The sequence below is a fragment of the Falco cherrug genome, chromosome 19, assembly GCF_023634085.1.
Source record: "Falco cherrug isolate bFalChe1 chromosome 19, bFalChe1.pri, whole genome shotgun sequence".
NCBI lineage: Eukaryota > Metazoa > Chordata > Aves > Falconiformes > Falconidae > Falco > Falco cherrug.
Genome location: NC_073715.1, coordinates 2,216,414 through 2,228,015, shown reverse-complemented (window position 1 = coordinate 2,228,015; position 11,602 = coordinate 2,216,414). Strand labels below are relative to the sequence as shown.

At 54.6% G+C, this 11,602-nt stretch overlaps 1 protein-coding gene across 3 annotated transcripts in view; it reads left to right on the top strand.

Moving 5' to 3' along the window:
* The window catches only part of GATAD2B (GATA zinc finger domain containing 2B), a 40,121-nt gene that overhangs the window by 9,187 nt on the left and 19,332 nt on the right, over positions 1-11,602 (top strand). The window contains exon 1 of one of the 3 annotated variants that reach the window (XM_055696962.1): positions 5,465-5,688. The exons of the other annotated variants lie outside the window; for them this stretch is intronic. The gene's annotated coding sequence lies outside the window, so the exon portion shown is untranslated. Of the gene's footprint in view, positions 1-5,464; positions 5,689-11,602 lie in introns of those variants that run through there. 3 annotated transcript variants of the gene reach the window in all.

Below are 11,602 nucleotides of genomic sequence, written 5' to 3'. Positions count from 1 at the left end.
TTTAAAATAACATCCCTTCTGGGCTCAGCTGTATCTAGTCGGTGTGTTTCGCGGAGATTTGGATAAATGGAAGGAACGACGGGTCGGGAAGCTTGCTGCAAGCCACACAGGGTGTCTTAATTAATTGCTGGGTGGCATATGGTGGTTTTGGGTGCTTCTCTTGGTGTGCTGGGGAGCCCGTTTTCTCCGTGCCTTGCAAATGGGGTTTGGCTGGACCACCACCACGCCTGGACTCCTCGCTTTCTCTTCCCTGGATGAGCTTGGTTGTTGTTTCGCTCTCACGCTGCTATCTTTACGCTGATTGTCCTTGCTTTACTCTCAGTTTGCTGCTCCAAAATAAGGTGGACTCAAAGTGCCGCTCGCTAGTTTGACGTTTCAGCGCTGAAAACAACCGGACTGGGAAGCCGGCAGCAGCTGGACACGGTTAGCTTCCCCTGCGTTGTGAGGATAGAAATAGGACTGCCGGCCGTTCGCTTCCCGGTGGGATAGCGCTGCGATGGAAGTACCGTGGTGCGGCGACCGGTCTGTTAAAATGGCCACGGAAAGTGAGCGAGGGGAGCCGACCTGGGCACGCACTGCAGAATCCGAAGGAGATCAGTCAAAGGATGGATCCGAGCCGTGGTTGTGTGGCGTTTTAGGGAGAATTGACCATTTCGGAGGGGTTAACCCCAGACCTGGACTGGATTTAGGTGGCAGGGTTGTGCCAGCGGGGACTGGCCCATAGAATGTGAAATAACTGCGTTACCTGGAGGCCATCCTGGTGGTCTTTTCCCCGTGAACGTTGTTCTGCTCCATGGGAGTTTGCTGGTGAAGCCTTGTTAACCCTTGCCTTGAGATGAGCGGGCTTTGAAGTTGTATCGAATGGCAAAATTAAAAAAAAAAAAAAATCATTCCTTCCCTCATGTAATCATCTTCCAGTTCGACCAAAATATTTTTCAAAGTACTCGTCGTTAGTCTGAAGCGGCGTTACAATGATGACAGTCATCTGCTTGCTATTAGCTAATGAGAAGGAAGGAAAGAAAATCCAAAACCATCAAGAGGAGGGGATTTGATCCAGGAACCCTCTGTTTTGGAGGAGAAGAGGCAGCTTGGGTGACAGATGTCTAACCGAGGGACGGCGCAGGTGGGGAATAAGCAATGAGGGAAGAGATGAGTCCTGTCGAAGCCCACCCTGGCCCCGCTGCTTGCTTGGCTGCAGAAGCTGTCCTGTGCGGGTCCCGCTCCGCTGGGGACTCTCCGGCACTCCCCAGCACCACGAAGAGCAGTTGCGACCCATGGGACTGCTGTTTGTGTTTTATTTCCCCCCCAGAAAAATCATTCGTAGAGATTTATTGTGTTGGATGTGTTGATGTGAAGTAGCAGCGGCAGGGACGCGGGTCTGTATCCTGATGGGCGTTTGGGTTCCTCGTGGAGTCTCGCCTGGAGGCTTCAGCGCGGGGTTTAAGCACCACGGAGGAGCGATGCCGCCCGGCGTCCCCATCCCTGAGTGCCACGGGGACAGCACCGCTCTCAGTGGACGACTTTGTTACGGCTGTTCTTAACGTTTATACCGCCGGCAACGGTCTGTTGTGGGATGTTTAGTTCTGCTTGAATTTTAAATTTGGTAGAAGTGTTGTCATTAAACCTTTTTCTCCTCCCCCATCGACTATCATGATAGTCACTGCTCCTCGGATCGCGGGCTTTCAGCTTGTCCTTCGTGGAACGGGACGAGCCTCCCTGCCGTCTTTGTGTTGGGCGTCTTGGGGGCTCACCCTCGCTACCAGCCTGTGCCTTCAAGCCCACCTGTTGCTCCTCCTGTCTTACACCCTCCTCCTGCGCTGTTAAACGCGATGGGCTCGTCGCCTGTCCCCGCTGCCGCGACCGTTACCCAATTTTGTTCCTGATTTTGGGGTTGTGGCACCGGCCCGGTGTGGGGTGGGCAGGTTGTGGGCTAAATCTGACCCTGCAGCGCGTTCGTCCTGTAACCAGTGACTTTATAATTCAAACTTCCCAAATATTTCATCCCGATAAATTAACTCCGGGCAATTGCATCCTACTTTTCTGGTCGGCTGCCTCTTTCTTACTTTCCTGATTAGTTACCTGGGAAGGCTTGAAGGTTTGCCGCCCTGCCACCCGTCCTTTGTGCATTACGCGTAAGAATCGCTGCAAAAACATAAATGCAGGGAGGATGGGGACTTCTGGGCTAATCACCCAGCAGAGCGGATGGGAATGGGGCGAGATTTCTCAGCGATGGATCACCTGCAGATAATGAATTGGGTTCGGGAAACAGAGCCGCATAAAAGCAGCTATTGTTAGCACTTTTGCAGACTTCGTCAAAGGCCTTTTTAGACTGGAAATAGAAGCACCCAGAGGATGGGTCCTTATGAAAGGACCCTAAAATTCAATTAAAATGAACAGTCCAGTGATGTTTTACCAATACCTTTCCCCATCCTGGCCGCAAAGATCTTTCAGAAGCCTTGCAGCAGTGGGATAAAGGACAGGGCAGGAGGAGAGATGTGAGGCATCTTCAACCACCCCTCGTTTGTTGGGAACGGTTTCATCTCTGCCGAATCTCTGCCTGCCTTCAAACAAGGATGAAAGGTCTGGAGGAAGATGGGGAGTATGAAAAAAGCGTGAAACGGGCCTAAAAAAAAATAAAATAAAATAACCGGAGAATGGAAGTGGCTGAGGACACGCTGAAGAAACTTTTTGCTGCGGCAGGTTGATGTCACTGGGGAGGTGAGACGGAGAGGTGTAGGATGGAGCTTGCCCTAGGGGGAACCATTGGAGGTGGTGGTGATGTTCCTCTGAAGAAATTCCAAGCTGCCAGGCTGGGCAGAGCCTCCCTGTGGTGTCCGGGGAGGTGAGTACCGGTGCGTGGACACCGAGCATCGTACCGGCTCCCTGCAGGGGGGCTGAATTTCAGCTGTGAAGACCCGGGGCTGAGGACACGTTGCTCAAGCGTGAGTGTCGAGGGACGTTCAGCAAAAGCATCTCAGTTCTGGGTTTTAAATGAGGAGGGGGTCGGCTCTGTCGATAACGGGACTCAAGCAGCGTTCCGGTCAAGGTAACGGCGGTCTGCGGGGGGAGAGGAGAACCGGTGCCGGGATGTGGGCAAGGTGGCAGCCCCCAGCCCCGGCCGAACCTGAGCTGCATTTCCCGGGTGTCACCGTGTAGGGTTTTTTTTCCTGGGATTGACCAAATGCAGTGCAAGATGAGTGGTTGCTCCCTGGGAGAAGCCCCACTTGCCCCGCTGCACGTGGAGGGGGGCCGTACCCCCCAGCGATGCCCAGCTGACCGCGGCGCATCAGCGGCTGCAGGTTTCTTCGTGCCGTATGGAAAAGAGCGCTTGCCTAACGTGACACCTTTTTCCCCTGAGACCCCAAAACACGTCATTTCTTTGAGCGGAACCTCAGGATTTTGGAAGATTTGCAGCCGTAATGCCCTTGGGCTTTTTCTTAAAAAAAGACTATTTTACCCAATTTCTTATTCCGCGCTTCTCCCGTGACCTGCCACCCAGTCTGCACGTTTTCGCTGGACGCAGCCTGGAAACACATCTTATCGGGGCCCAAACTACCACCTCATTAGTTTATAAATCTCGGGTAAGTGCCGTGTAATTAAAGCCTGATTAGTTATTTCCCCTTTTGTAAACGAAATTGTTCCATTTTATCTAATAAAGGCGAACGCGGGTAGTACCAGTGCTTGGAGTGGCAGTGGAACTCTGCTTAATTACCAGATTCTGTGCAGCCCATAGGTTGACTAAATACACGATAGTTACTGGGTATTGTAGATTACATGGTTATTTGTGTGCTCTGTAATAGCTTTATTTTTAGAAGATGATTTGATAAATGCTTACAGCATGTAAACCCAGTGAAACCTGCGCGCGCGATCTCGGCAACAAAAAGATGTAGTTTGTGAGTCGGTCACTTCTGCTCGCTTCGCGAGGAAATTAAGCGTAGTGCTAACGCTAATGACGTGCGGGGAACCTCTCCAAATTGACGCTAGTGCTCTCGTTAACCTTTGATTAGCACCATCTTGTGATTTGCAACCCAAAATGGAAGGTTCCCGTTCTGTCAGCAGTCTCAGCTGCCCGGGCACGGTGGAGACGCCGGTTCCTGCTCCCCGTTCAGCGAGGCCGGGGTTGTGCTGGGATCCGGGGTGATGCGTCCATCCACCGGCTTTGGGAGACGCCTGAACTGGCTCGTTAACGGCAGGGGGTTGAGGCTGGACCCGTCTTAATGAAGGATGCCACGTGGGGTGGGGGTGAGCCCTGGGTCTCTCCCTTGGGGTGGGAACTTGAAATGGTAAAATAGGAGGAACGGTAACACGTGTTGGAGGTGCCTCGTGGAAAGGATAAGGTTGTTGGGGGGGAAAAAAAAAAATATCTGTTCCAAGCCTTTTAACCTGTTTCTGGACACGTGTGCGTAGACCCTTGGGTAGGGTGAGCATCTTCGCTTTGGTGGCAGGCTCCCTGCCTCTCGGCTTCTCTGTTCTGGCTTGCAAAGGCAGGGGAATATTGGTTTTATTTTTGCTTTTAGCATAAAGACACTGAATTCGCTCATTCCGGTTTTACAAAAAGCTGTTGGGCTCAGCAGGGCTGGGCTGAGGTGAATGTGAATCGCTTCTGTCCTCGGTGCTTTCAGAGGAGCTGCGTGGTGGACGCTCGAAAGGCACGTTAATTCCTTTAATGAAGCCTCAAACTTGTTGTCGTTACCGCTGTGTTTCATCTTCACCCGCTTGCTTCCAGCCCTGGGCTTCAGGGCGCCCTTGCCTTCGTGCCGCGGCGTCCCCGCCGCCAGCCAGAATCCTGCCAGATCCCTGCCGGAGGAGGGAAGGTGATGCCAAAGCCACTGGTGGCGGTTTTGAAACCATCCAGGTGTTTGAACCCAGGTGTTGGTGGCTGCTCCGCTCCAGGCTCTGCCAACCAGGGGTGGGAGATGCTCATCCCACCAGCAGGGATGCGGTCCACCCTCGTGGACCTTCGCCCGCATCCCTTGGCGTTGCCGCGAGGGGATGGAGAGGATGCTTCGACGCCTTTCCCCTACGGCGGGGCGTACACGCTATGGCCCTGTGCGTGCCGGCTTGGGCATGCGGAGCGTCGAGGGACCCCCGAGCGTTGCTTTCGGGAGCGAAACGGTTAAAATACCATCAGAGGAAAGGAGCTCTCATGAATGAAGACAAAGTTTGGCGGGGGGCCAGGGGCTGCTGGCGGCTGGGGGGGGGCGGGGGGGTGGCGGTGGGAGGGGGCGGCAGCCAACTGACTCTTATACCACAACCCACTTTAAAAAAAAAAAAAAAAATAATTTAAGAGATAATTCCATGTCCTGAGGTTACAAACCGGCTGCAACTGGTTTTTTTTTTTTTTTCTTCTTTTTTTTTTTTTTTTCCTCTCTTTTTCCCTGCCCCGCGAGGCATCATGGGTAAAAGTAAGCATCCCCCTTTTCTTTTGTTTAATATAACAGTACAGCGCATGATTGGCAGGGAAGTGCCCGTTTTGAGACAGGGTTTCTGCAGGTCCCTGGAGGGGGATGGCACGCGGGGCCGCCCATGCTCTTCCGAGAGGGCTCCTCGTAAAAAAACCTTGGCTCTTCCTCGCCCTCCTCTCCCCCCTTCCCGCTCCGCCGTCCCCGCTCCCTGGCTCTCCCGTCCCCCCTTCCTTTCTCCCTAATTTTCTTGACAACTAGAGGAGGCAGCAGGAATATTGTACCTGTAAGTATTCTTTAGACTGTCCTTTTTTTTTTTTTTTTTTTTTAAAAAAAATTTTTTTTTTTTAACAGACAAAAGGCTCTTTATGGATTATCGGATCTGCTTTTTCTCTTTTTTTATTTATTTTTTTTTTTAACCATGAGTTTGGCAGCTAAATGTAATGTCTTTACAGAATATTTTAAGGAGAAAACTAGCACTGTTGCTTGTATTTGCTGTTGGAGTGGTTCCCTTCCCCCCCCCCCCCAAAAAAAAAAAAACAACCACCAACCCACCTCTCTCCAGGCTCCAACCATCGCTATTCTGCCGGAATTCCTAAATCCGACCCTCCCCGTTCTACTGCTGCAAGGCCGATCTCAGGTATTAAAAAAATAATAATAATAAATTTTTTTTCTTTTGTCTCTAGCGCTCATGCTTTGCTGTAACAGCACCACCCCCCTTCCCCTTCCATTTTATTATTTGATTTTTTTTTAATTTTTTTTTTTTTTTTTTTTTTTCCGCTCCCGGCCCCGGCCCCGCGGTGGCCGCCAGCTGACGGGCGCGCGTGGCCGGCGGCCAGCGCGCAGGAGCGTGCGGCGCGCACAAAGGCAGGGCCCGCAGTCGAGGAAATCGCGGCGCATTATATAAGGAAGCCTGCGTCATGCTCAGCCTGACGGATGGGGAGGAGAGGTGGAGGAGGACAGAGGCGAACGCTCCCCTTTCCCCCCCTCCCTTCATTACTATTATTTTTTTAATTAACTGACCGGTTCGTTGAGGGTGGGCAGCGCTTTCCCCAAATCGTGCCATCGCAGCCAAATTCCCCATAAAGCAGGACGAGTATTTTTTGTATATATATATATATATTCCCCTCCCCCCCTTCCTATTCAGGGGCAGAAAGCGGCTTTTTTAAATTTATTTTTTTTTTTCCTCCTCCCCATCTGCCACAGGCTAAAAATGATTTTACGGGGTAAGGTGTAATGGTTGTGGCAGCCCTGATTACCTCCTAATAAATTAACTTTGTTAAAAATGCAAACTTAGGAGGGGAGGGGACAGCAGCACTTTTGCTCCTCACCACTCGGTTCGTTCTCTGCAAAACTCCACCCGGGGCTGCTCTGAGCCGGACTGGGGGTCTGGGGTGGGGGTGGGGGGGGTCCGGGTTGTGTCCCCCCAGCCCTGCCCCCCCCCAGCCACGGGTATTTTATCCAGTGAGACGGAGTCGACCGGGAAGTTGCGAGGTGGCTGTACCGACCGCCGGCGCTTTTTAGAATTCGCAGACAAATATTTTGGCTGATGGTTTATTAATTGGCTCGGTGGATGGGGCTCTGCTTTGCTGGGGGGAGGCGAAGGAAGCCGGGGGGGGGGGGACACGACACACACCCCGGTGTCTCCCACCGCTCGGGGCTGGGGATGGGAAACAGCCGAACTGTTTAATGAGTTTGCGCCGAAACGACTGTAAGAATTTACAGTCTGCTGCAACCGAGAGACAGCTCCCCGATCCTGTCGAAAACTAGCCTGACGGTTTGTCTTCTAAAATATTTTCTTTGTCTTATTTTCATCCTTCTTCCCCTCCCCGTGCATCTGCACAGCAGGGAGAAACCTGGCTTAACCCCCCGATTTATGAATGGCTCTCCCTTTTTTTTTTTTTTTTTTTTTTTTTTTTACGCTCGGTGGATTTTTTTTTTAAAGGCTGTCAGCTCTTTTCTCTTTGTTAAGGCTGGAGTTAGGGCTGTGTGTTTCTTTAAAGCCTCCTGCATGTTCTGCTCTCGATAAAAATCGCCACGATAAGGACCCTACGTATTTTTCCTTCTTACCTGCATCAAAATTCCTCCACGGGGCTGTAGCGTAGTATTTCTCTTCGCGGCTCGCACAATCATCCGAGCCCGGCGTAGGATTTCTTGACAACTTACAATCTGTAGCATCAGGATTCAAAGAGCGGCACGTTTTTATTCGAGAGCGGGTGGTTGGGTTGGGTTGGTTTTTTTTTTCATTCCCCCCCCTCCCCCCCCCCCCCCTTTTTTTTTTTTTTTTTTTTTTTTTTTTTTTGCATCAGCGTTCTTGCCGATCTCTCTTCGGACCGCCGAGCCGTTAAGTCATAATTACCTTTTTAGGTTATTATCCTTTTTATAGTATTGTATGGAAATGCTCGTCTTGGGAGCCAGCCATTTTGTGTGTGCCGTGTCGAAATGCATTTTACGACGTCGAACGTCGGTTTGTGTTCAGCCTAGATGGAAGCGAAGGCGTCGGAGCGGTGCATGTGCCGGGCTCGGGGCAGCCCCTAGACGTGGTGTTGCATCCCACTGTACCGGCAGGGCTCCGGACAAGGAGCCCAACGGGGTGGACGCTGCGGGTCGCCGGTGGGCTACGGCGTCTTTTGAAGCGTGCGGGGGGGATTGTGCCGCTCGGGGGTGCCCACACGGCTTTTGGAGCACCTTCAGGTAAGTCGGACCTCGTCTCCTCTGCGCGGGTAAATGCCGGTCCCGCTCCCGAGCTGCGACGGGCAGGGCTTGAAGCAGCTTTTATTCCACCGACTTGAGTTTTTAATATATAAATAGCGGCGTGGTTCGCGGTGTTTGGAGGGACCAAGATGGCAGAGCTGCTTGGAGCACCGTCGCTCTCCCCGGCACCACTCGGGCGTTGGGTCCCCGCGAGCGTCGCGGGTAACGTGGGGGCGTTGGGGTTTGGGTGCTGCTGCAGGTGCCTGAGCTGCCGAGTCTCTTCCGTGCGATCCCGTGCGTTATCAACGTGTTTGCTCTGGGAATCCAACCCCTTCGCCTTCTTTGCACTAACGCACCCCCCGCTGTTTCTGAGCTGCGTGTGAAGGTGCTGCTTCCCCTCGGGTTTAACTTTGGGGGGGGGGGGGGGGGGGTACCTGCATCGTTTTGGAATCCCTCCTCCCAGCAGGACTTATTCCCAGCATCTGGTGGGAAGCTGGAAGCAACGCCGAGCTGTCGACGGAGGCGGGGTCTGCCGCTCGGGCGGTGGGAGGGCAGCTCTGCGACCACCGGCTTCCCTGGGTGCTTGGGGTCTGCTTGCTTGGAAGAATAAAAAATACTCCGTTGGGATTTATTGGTGGCTGGAGGATGGCATCCTTCTAGTTGATGATGGCGCCTGGACGCTGCTCTTGCCCACGTGGGATGCGGGGGATGCTCTGCCCTCCTGGACCACGTCACGTAGTCCGCCGTGGAGATATCGCTGTACGTCTCTCCTTCCCGATCAGGCTGGGAGAAAAAGCGTCCTCGTCTGTTGGAGCGTCGTTCAACTCTAGTGGTCCGTCCATGTGGATGGAATCACGCTGCGCTTGGGAAGAGTAGAAATTAATCTTTTCTAGAAAACAGCCCTTCTCAAAGGGTTTAGGATGCGTCTGGTCTCCTGGGTTGCTGCAGGTGCCCGCCTGCCTGCGTTCCATCCTTGGATGGTGCCGACTTGTGCCCCTCCGCTTCTCCGCACCCAAACTCTGCCGGTAACGTTTGCAAAGGGCTGTGCGATCCCGTTCCTCCTCTGAGCGTGACCAGCTTGCTTTTCCTACGGCCCTCCTCCTTCCTCCTAGCGACCCGCTTGTCAGCGGGGAGGATTTTCCTCTCCTGAAGGCTCATCCGTAAACGTGCGTGCAGGAGATGCACACGCCGTCGCTCCCGCAAAATTTTCAGCGCCTGACTGTGACGTGCTCCATGCTTAAGGTGGAGTGGGGTCAGTGCTACGCCGTCGCGAGCAGCCTGGCTTTCCAGCCAGGATCATCTCTGGAGATGAACTACCCCGAGCCGCTTCCTCGCCACCGGGCTCACCCTCACGATGAGCGTTGAGCGTCCCAGCGGGCTGGATGGAGCTGCTGTGAGCTGGGGAGCGCTGCGAGCATCCTGAACCAGCCAAGGGCTGAAAGATGGGTGCTTTGTCCTCCAAGAGGGACCTGCTGGGTCGGCACTGGCTCCTCGGTGGCTGTGGGCTGGCTGCGTTGCCCTGGGGCTGCGTGGTGTTGAGCAGCAGGTCCAGGTAGGGTTATAAAGGTGACTTCTTCCCTGGATGGTGAAGAACAAGAACAGAAAATGCGCGATTGGCACGTGGAGCACATCCCTTCGCTCGGCACTGCCAGCCCGTGGTGCGCAGCACATCCTCGCCCTTCTCCTCCGCGGAAGACAAGCGGCTTGGCAAGGAGCAGAGCAGGCAACAGGTCTGGTTTATCCTTTTATTTTCTTTCCGTGCTCCCTTGGAAGCGGGATCCCAGCTGAGCTCTTCCAGCGCTGTCGGCTGCCCCTGTGCAGCGGCTCCGCTCGCAGTTACTCCTTGTGCTGCTGGAGCAGGGATGAGTTAAGGAAACTGGTTGTTACTGGGCGTGGTGGAACTGGGGAGACTGTGTGTCGCTGGAGGAAGATTTTCCTTTTAAGAAATGTCAGAGGAGATCTGGTGTAGAGCCCGTCTTGCCTCGGACGCTTGTGACGGCGGCCAGTATAAACGGCTTCGCAGGAAGGCAGGCAGAGGGCTGCCAGGAGGGTCATGCTGCAAAAAGTTTTAGCCTCGACTAGTTGGGAGAGGAGGCGGCTCGGGGATCCCTCGTGGGTGGATCTGAGATCCTTTGTGCAGAGTCTGGAGTGGAGGCAAAGAGGAGGCTTTGCTCTTGCCTGGCCGGGGATGGAGCATCGCAGCGTGTCCGTCTCGGCTGTCCATGCTCGGTGTGGCTGATGCTGCCTGGAGCGTGGCTGGCAACCTCCAGGCTCCAGCCCAGTAAGCTCCAGCCTGGAAAGCTCAAGCCCCGGAGGCTCCAGCCTCTAGCCCAGTAAGCTCCAGCCTGGCAGGCTCCAGCCCAGTGAGCTCCAGGCTCCAGCCCAGTAGGCTCCAGCTCAGCAAGCTCCAGCCTGGCAGGCTCCAGCCCAGTGAGCTCCAGGCTCCAGCCCAGTAGGCTCCAGCTCAGCAAGTTCCAGCCTGGCAGGCTCTAGCCCAGCAAGCTCCAGCCTGGAAAGCTCCAGCCCAGCAAGCTCCAGCCTGGAAAGCTCCAGCCCAGCAAGCTCCAGCCTCCAGCCCAGTAAGCTTCAGATCAGTGAGCCAGGCTCCAGCCCGGCGAGCTCCAGGCTCCGGCCCAGTAAGCTCCAGCCCGGCGAGCTCCAGGCTCCAGCCCGGCGAGCTCCAGGCTCCGGCCCAGTAAGCTCCAGCCCGGCGAGCTCCAGGCTCCGGCCCAGTAAGCTCCAGCCTGGTGAGCTCCAGGCTCCGGCCCAGTAAGCTCCAGCCTGGTGAGCTCCAGGCTCCGGCCCAGTAAGCTCCAGCCCGGCGAGCTCCAGCCCAGTGAGCTCCAGGCTCCAGCCCAGCGAGCTCCAGCCCGGTAAGCTCCAGCCCGGCAGCCGGAGGCAGCCTCCAGCAGTGGTGGCGTGATCTCCATGTCGTGGCCTTGACCTCGGGCTCCTCGCTTGGACTCCTGTGAGAACAGAGAAGCGTAGGTTGCACCTCCCGGGCTGGATCGCATCCAGAGGTAGAAACGGGAGGATTTGTCTGGTGTCTCCGCTCGCAGCCTCCCTCTTGGCTCCGGGGGAGCCTTGCTGGGTGGCTGCTGGGTTTTTTTCTAAGGCTTTTCCTTCTGGGTGCTGCCAGCCCTGGCTGGGTAGGTAGGATGCTGCAGGAGCTGCCGTTGCCTTTCAGCTTTGCTGTGCGTCCGCCCGTTAATTGCAACCCGTTGATTAGTTCTGGAGGGTCTGAGGCCACCGGGAACAGGGGCTGGAGGGCGCGGTTGGTCGCGTAGGAGTCGAGGAAGGCGAAAGTGTGAGTTAGCACCATGGAGGAGCCCTGAAAGAAAGACGAGGAAGGGGTTGTAACCTCTCGGGGTTCCCTGAATAAACTCGAGTTGAAATCAGCTTCGGTTGCTTGGTCCCACCTTCATCAGGTGAACCTCAGAGGATATTTCTCCGTGCAGGCTGTGCATTAAGAACCAGCTATATCCCGTCCCCAGCTATACTTGCTT